General features: G+C 40.8%; 1 protein-coding gene across 7 annotated transcripts in view; it reads right to left on the bottom strand.

Annotated features, from left to right (window-relative positions):
• Positions 1-6,745: 6,745 nt before the first annotated feature.
• fbrsl1 (fibrosin-like 1) overlaps positions 6,746-7,500 on the bottom strand; it is a 205,231-nt gene continuing 204,476 nt past the window's right edge. For all 7 annotated transcript variants that reach the window (XM_060883175.1, XM_060883182.1, XM_060883179.1 and 4 more), the window contains one exon: positions 6,746-7,500. This exon is cut by the window's right edge and continues 1,367 nt beyond it. The gene's annotated coding sequence lies outside the window, so the exon portion shown is untranslated.

Genomic DNA, 7,500 nt, shown 5'->3' with positions numbered 1-7,500 from the left:
TGTGTGTGTGTGTGTGTGTGTGTGTGTGTGTGTGTGTGTGTGTGTGTGTGTGTGTGTGGGAGGATCCTTTGACACAGAGTTCATCTCATTTCTCGTTCAGCTTCTGTGAGTCTCTCGTCATCGGCTCTTGCTCGTTTGTCAGAGAGTTTTAATGATCAGTGCTGAACAAATCCCTTGTGCTTCCTCAGAAAACATGAGAGAGAGAGAGAGAGAGAGAGAGAGAGAGAGAGAGAGAAAGAGAGAGAGAGAGAGAGAGAATAATTTAATATGCTGTATGAAAGGCCTAATAAATGGCTGGAGATAAAAATAAACACAACTCATCTTGTCGTTACCAGTAAAACGTTTAAAATCTAATAAAGAACAGATGAAGAGAGAAAGATCCTTTTAAACACTTATTTTTATGAAAACGTGAAATCATTTATCTTTAAGGAGAAATGTGTTGGTGTGTGATGTGGTGAAGGAGTCTCCAGTTTCACCACTGTGTAAAGCTGGAGGTTCTCCACATCTTCGTTACAGAGGAGCTTCCAGGTCTCAGTAACATGACAGGCTGAGAATAAAAAGAGGCTGCTGAGGAAACCAGTGTTTCTAGCTGCTATAACAGAAGAGACAACAGGAAGTAACTCCAGCGTTGATTATCTTCCTCTAAATGTGTTTACTCACACTGTATTCGAGGTCACAGTGCGATCTGAGGTCGTGTGATAGTATCAGTATTATCTGATAGATCACTTGGAGCCATTTAGCTCATTGTGATTAGTGCTTTGAAGCTAATTTCTATTTTCAGTAAGACCTAAAGTGCAGGAATTTATTTTGTGGACCTCCATTTGTTTAAACACTAACAGACTTTAAATTACACATCTACAGATTATTAGATGATGTAAGATCCAGTTTCAGCATCTGCTGATGAATATCAGGAAAGGGCAGAGTGAGGTGAGAGAACAGAGCACTTCTCTGTGGTCTGATCAAAATAAACAGATCTGAAATAGACAAATCTGAAGCTTCACACCAAAACATCTAAAATACATGAAATCAGGTTTTTACAGATCTTTTAGTGTCACTTCAGAATCAGAACTGTTGGACTCCATTGGCTTCCCACATTGCACACACGTCTTCTGAACCTCTTCCACATTTTCTGCTCTAATGCTGCTTTTAATTCCATAATAATATTGTTTACTTATAGTAATCTAGCTGGGTATCAGACGTCACACCGGCTAGCATTATAACGTCATGATAAGGTGCTTGAGAAGGTGTGCTGAGCTGAGGGAGATGTTCTGAGGTGTAAAAACCTCAAGCTGTTTTAGACACATGCAAAGATAAAGATAAAGAAATGTAACTTCTATCAAACAACTTCATACATAAATAAATGATTCATTCAAGTGCTTTAAAAAGACTACATATTAAATAGAAAACCTGAACACGAAAGCAGTGAACAAACAACAACAAACTTATTTACAATCTAATGAATTAAAGCTTATTTCTCTTTGATGTCTTTTCAGTTTCTGATCAAATCTCTTTCCTCAGAATGTTCTTTCGTTAATTACTTTATTTTATTCATTCGATTTTTCTCTGTAAATAGTTGATCTTTAAAGGCAGAAGGACGGAGCTCAGTCTCTGTCAGATGTCAGGAGTCTGTAGCTGAATAAACAGCAGAGTAAATCTTTGGGATTGAAATGATTTGGAGTTAAATCTGTGAAAACTGACAGAATCTGGTTCTGAGGCGTGAAATGATCTGGACTCGCTTCTATAAAGCTATTAGCTAATCTTTAAACATGTCATCATATTATCGCAGTATAAACCAGATTATCATGTGTTTAAATACTGATAAGTGATAAGAGCTCTGAGGCGACACTGCTAGCAACACCAGCTAATAACTTCAGAAAATATTAACATGGCTTTACTAGCATGCTAGCTTTCATTTATTTAAATCTGCTCTATAGCTTTGACGATATTGATACTGATAATATCGAGCATTTAAAGAGCTCACATTAAACTCATTTGTCAGACACTTTAGACTACTTGCTAGAACATGTTAGCTAAGTGATTGAAATAATGTTATTTACACCAAAAACAGGTTTATAGCCAAATATTAGCATTATTTGCTCAACATTATCACACAACTATAAAGAGACCGGACAGCTAGCTATCTTAACTAGCTAACTTGTATGTATAGTGTATAGGGACAACCAATTCCTAGTTAGTTAACCATACATATACTAGCTTCATGATTCACTTTAATTAGCACCAGAAAAGATCTAATGAGCAGAAATGACACAGGCCCCTCAGCTAGCGCATGTTGCTGAGAAGTCATTTGGTTAGTGTCAGATTTGTGGTGTGCTGTTTATTTATGGGGATTTTCTTTTTTCTGTGATCGTAGTTATCGTAATTCTGAAACAAGACAAGTTACTGAAAACAGCGTGGAATTAAAGATGTTAGCATGTTAGCATGAGTTGTGACTTTTGAACTTATTATTTTTTCAGAATGTGTAAAATGAATTTTTTGACTATTAAACGCTAAAAATCTCACACGATGTCAATGGGCGGAGAAGTGAAACTCAGTCCATATGTTTGTGTTTTATCTGATAAGAGGGAAAAAAGAAAAACATAGCTAAGTGCAGTCGCTTCAAAAAGCTCGCTTATCGTCTTTTGTTTAAAATTATCAGCTCTGAATTGAGACTCCACAGAGTTCAGCCTTTTGATCTCTCACACGCTGCCGCCCGCGTCACCTGCCTGCCATTTTCCCCATCAGATACCAGCTAGCGTTATTAGCGTTAGAGATAATGTTATCTCTAATGTCACTGCTGCACTTTATAGCTTTGAAAAAATAACTGAATCTGCTGAAATATAAACATCTAAACCTGAGCAAACAAAGGTTTATTTAACACCTGACAGGAATGAGGAGGAATTAACGCTGCTTTAACTCGACAGAATGGAGAACAGGAAATGAGTCAACAGCAACAAATACGCTAGTTAAATGTTCATTCAACCACGAAGTCTGAATAAACTGTGTAACGTTTACAGAAGCAGATGATTAACAGCATGTATAAGGAATAACATTTTCTTACAAACTCAATTCCAAGTTTTTATTTATTTTAAACAAAATAATTTGGCTTCCTATGGCCATTTTAGCTAATGTTAGCTATGTGGTGCAGATAAAGAAGAACATGAATGCAGCTAGAAAGTATTTTTTATTTTGCATAAAATCTAAATCTAAAATTCATTAGATAAAGTTACATATAGCATCAAAGGGCAGAGAGAGAAAATATTATTGTATATAAAAGTTGTTTAACATTTACTGAGGTTTAGTTGGTTGGGAAATCTCACTTTCTGTCTCACTCGCTCCCTGTCTCACACTCTCCCTGTCTCACTCTCTCCATGTCTGTCTCTCCCTGTCTCACTCTCCGTCTCACTCTCTCCATGTCTGTCTCTCCCTGTCTCACTCTCTCCCTGTCTCACTCTCTCCCTGTCTGACTCTCCCTGTCTCTCTCTCCCTATCCCACTCTATCCCCGTCTCTCCCTGTCTCTCTCTCCCTGTCTCTCACTCTCACTGTCTCACTCTCCCCCTGTCTCTCTCTCCCTGTCTCACTCTCCATGTCTCACACTATCCCTGTCTCTCTCTCCCTGTCTCACTCTCCCTGTCTCTCACTCTCCATGTCTCACACTATCCCTCTCTCTCTCCCTGTCTCACTCTCCCTGTCTCTCACTCTCACTGTCTCACTCTCTCCCTGTCTCTCTCTCCCTGTCTCACTCTCTCCCTGTCTCACTCTCCCCGTCTCTCTCTCCCTGTCTCACTCTCTCCCTGTCTCACTCTCTCCCTATCTCTCTCTCCCTGTCTCTCTCTCCCTGTCTCACTCTCTCTTTCTCTCACTCATAATATAATAATATTTCACTGTTGTTATTTCAGGCTACTTCTTGTAAACATTTCTCCGTAACATGAAGGGCACAGACTCAGACACCCAGCTTCTATAAGGCTGTTTCCATGGTAACGGTGATCAGCTGCGGAGACAGCAGGAGGCATGTGATATTAACATCCTAACCCTTCATGATCTTTTAAATATTCTCACAAACAGTCCGAAAGCTGGATCAGTGTTTCTGTGAGGAAAGTTTCTGGTGTTCAGAGTCACTTCTGCAGCTGCTTCAGCGAAGTGTCTCGTCTCCACGTTCAGATTGTTAACATCACCCGTGTGGAGCTCACACCTCCGAGGTGACCCACTGCGTCCAGACCACCGGCTTTACACACACAATGTCCTCGTGTGTAAGATAAAGAGGAGAGAGGATTTAAAAGAGTAATAAAAGAGGGATGTGATGATGTGAGGGAGAAGATGGTGAGTGTTGAACTAAATGTACCAGGAGTCTGGTGTATCACCAATATATTAGTGCATGAATAGAGCTGGTTGGAATGATGACATTAATCAGTGGTTTCAGTCAACAACATGGCTTCAACACTCATTATTCTGCAGCACAGAGAATAGCACTTGATCCAGCGCAGACTGCTCTTTAACACGTGTGTGTGTGTGTGTGTGTGTGTGTGTGAGGTTTTATTACACGTTAAATTCACTATAATGTCAGTGTTGATGTTCATGCTATGAGACACGCCCTGTTTTAGCCAGACTCCACCCCTGTGGGTGTTGTTCAGTGTTCAGTGTGTAGTTGTGTCTGAGTTCTGAACTACTGCAGTGTGATTTCAGTGTTAAATCTGATCTCTGTATACAACGCTTAATCTCTCTCTCTGTCTCGGCCTCTCTGAATGGTGAAGTCATCAATTCTCAATACGTCTTGTTAAGGATTACATGGCACCTCTGAGAGCTGAAGAGAACAGGGATGTTATGAGGATGAACTGTGGGTCAGAGAGAAAGAGCGAGAGAGAGAGAGAGAGAGAGAGAGAGAGAGAGAAAGACAGATGGATGAGCTGGTCAATACTCGAGCAGAGAGGCTAATTTCTGGAAGACCTTCTTGGATCGTTAGCCAAGCGGACGAGTGCAGAGACAGAAGAGCCTGTGTCATCGCTTGTCCACTCTCTCTCTCTCTCTCTCTCTCTCTCTCTCACACCCTCCGTCTGTCGGCTGTTTGGAGATGAATCCCTCTGTAATGAGTTCAGAGCGTGGGTCAATATGGCCAGTCGATAGCGATAACCTGCAACACAAACACTCCAAACGCTGCTCGCTCTCTAAATCAATGCTCTTTATCCTGCCTGTAGTGCGCACTACTTAGCAACCGAGTGTCCCATTGACCCGCACTGTCTCTTCACATTTCACAGCAGCACAACCTTTATTTAAAAACCTGTCCCGAGTGCACAGTGCCGCTAGAACCTGTTAGCACCACATCACAGTAACAACATGGACTTCATGTGAAATTTACTGACAGTCACATAACTGCTAGCGTAACTTAACGTAATGTTGGCTAATCACATGTTTATATATTTATAGATTTTGATTCTGTACACGGTGTTCATTAAGATAATGAAATGTAGCTGCTACACTAGCGATGCTTCTGGATTTCAGTGTTGATCGAGAGCCAGAATAAACACTCAGAAGATTACAGGTGTGTGATGTTCAGTCCTCAGGAGATCAGTACTTGAGGAAACTGGAAGTGCTAAAGATAATCGCTGTGTAGTGCCGTGACCAGCAGAAAAGCATCTAAGAACACAACACAGGAGAAGACGCTGGATAGATGAAGACCAGACAAGAGTTTTTTTCTCACTCTGTTTCTTATGTTTTGAGTGCTGATGTTGTTCCGGAATGTTCTGCTGTATGTGTGTGTGTGTGTGTGTGAGAGAGAGAGAGAGACAGACAGAGAGAGAGTGAGAGAGAGAGACAGACAGACAGAGAGATACACAGAGAGAGAGAGAGAGAGCGAGAGACAGGCAGACAGAGAGAGAGAGACAGAGAGAGATACACAGAGAGAGAGAGACAGACAGAGAGAGATACACACAGAGAGAGAGAGACAGAGAGAGATACACAGAGAGAGAGAGACAGACAGAGAGAGATACACACAGAGAGAGAGAGACAGAGACAGACAGACAGGCAGAGAGAGAGAGAGAGAGAGAGAGAGAGAGAGAGAGAAAGTTAAGATCTCCTTCCTGATTATTACAGATGAAAAAATCCCCAGTAGTCTGCAGTAAAGATGAATCCCAGCAACAGGTGTTAAAACTTCAGCTAAAGAGGTGAAGAATCCATCAGTCTGAACTCTTCCTCCTCCCGTCTGGTCGTCGTTACGGAAACCCAAAGAAGTTTCAGGAAGGAATGTGGAGCAGAAAAAGTGATGAAGTCCAGAGCTGGAAGCAGCTCAGTCTGGGATGTTTTATAGCTGGACTGCAGTGCAGCTGGATAATGACATCACTTCCTCTCTTTATTTATCATTAAATATCATATCATTAGTGAGCTAATCATCTACAATTTATTCAACCGATTAAAAAATCTCTGTGAAGAATTCAAATTCTCTCCTATTTCTGTTTTTTAATAAAAACCCGACATCCTGTTTTTAGAGAACTCAATAAATATGCTTTAAATTTGTAAATCTAAATTTCTACTGTGTCATTTATCCTGAGGTGAGACAGAAGGCTGCCGTGATGATGTCATGGTGCAGGCTAACAGTCGTAGCATTGCGGCTAATTTTAGTTGTGTGAGTAAAAATGCTGCAGGTCAAGAAAAACACTGCAATTAATCAATACAGTTAAAAAATAAATAAATAAACACTTTACATTTTGTTTTAGACAAAAGAAAGAAAGAAGGAGAATGTGCAGACTCAGCTGATGCAGATATAAGGTCCAACCTTTATTCCGTACATTTTTAAACCATGAATGTTCAATTTTTTTTATTTTCACGCCTAAAACTCTACTTGTTCTGTATACAAGATTCTAAGAAAAGAACAACTGCACAACACCACAAGGTCGACAGAGACGGTCCATCAGCTCGGCGCCGCTCGCTTCGGCCATGAAAGTTCGTCTGGAAAAGTTGGTAAAGTTCGACCGAGAAGGTTTGTAGATTTGTTTTGTTTGGCTCTTCATCAGAGAGAACACGCAACGCTCTTCCTCCGACTTCTGCCTTCCTCCTAAAGACCGCACTTTAATACTCTGTTTCAGAAATCGTCCAATCAGAGCCTTCCGGTTCCTCTTTGCATAGATGGCAGCTCGCCCCGTGACCACGCCTCCCCGCCCTCTGATTGGACAGATTTGTTTCCTTTTTTTAGAAACATTTAAAAAGTCTAATAAATTTACAATGCCAACTTTTGTTTGAAGGTAATATCAACAAGATCTGTACAATAACTTACAGAAACCGAGGGGAATATCGTAATACATATTCGTCTGCAAAGCAAAACAGGCAAAAACAGAGAGAACTGCGTATGTAATATCGTCCAGCACCTTCCTCAGTACCGTTCCTGCTCCTGTTCTCCATCAGGAACATCGTCCACAACATGTAGAGCAACCAGCGGGTTAAGCACGGGACGACGCCAGATCCAACGATAATCCGTAAAAAAAGAACAGGGTCTGTACACAGAAGTGCACAAA

This window comes from Tachysurus vachellii, chromosome 12, assembly GCF_030014155.1.
Source record: "Tachysurus vachellii isolate PV-2020 chromosome 12, HZAU_Pvac_v1, whole genome shotgun sequence".
Lineage (NCBI taxonomy): Eukaryota > Metazoa > Chordata > Actinopteri > Siluriformes > Bagridae > Tachysurus > Tachysurus vachellii.
The sequence above is the reverse complement of the archived record's forward strand: the minus strand, read 5'-3'. Positions and strand labels throughout refer to the sequence as shown.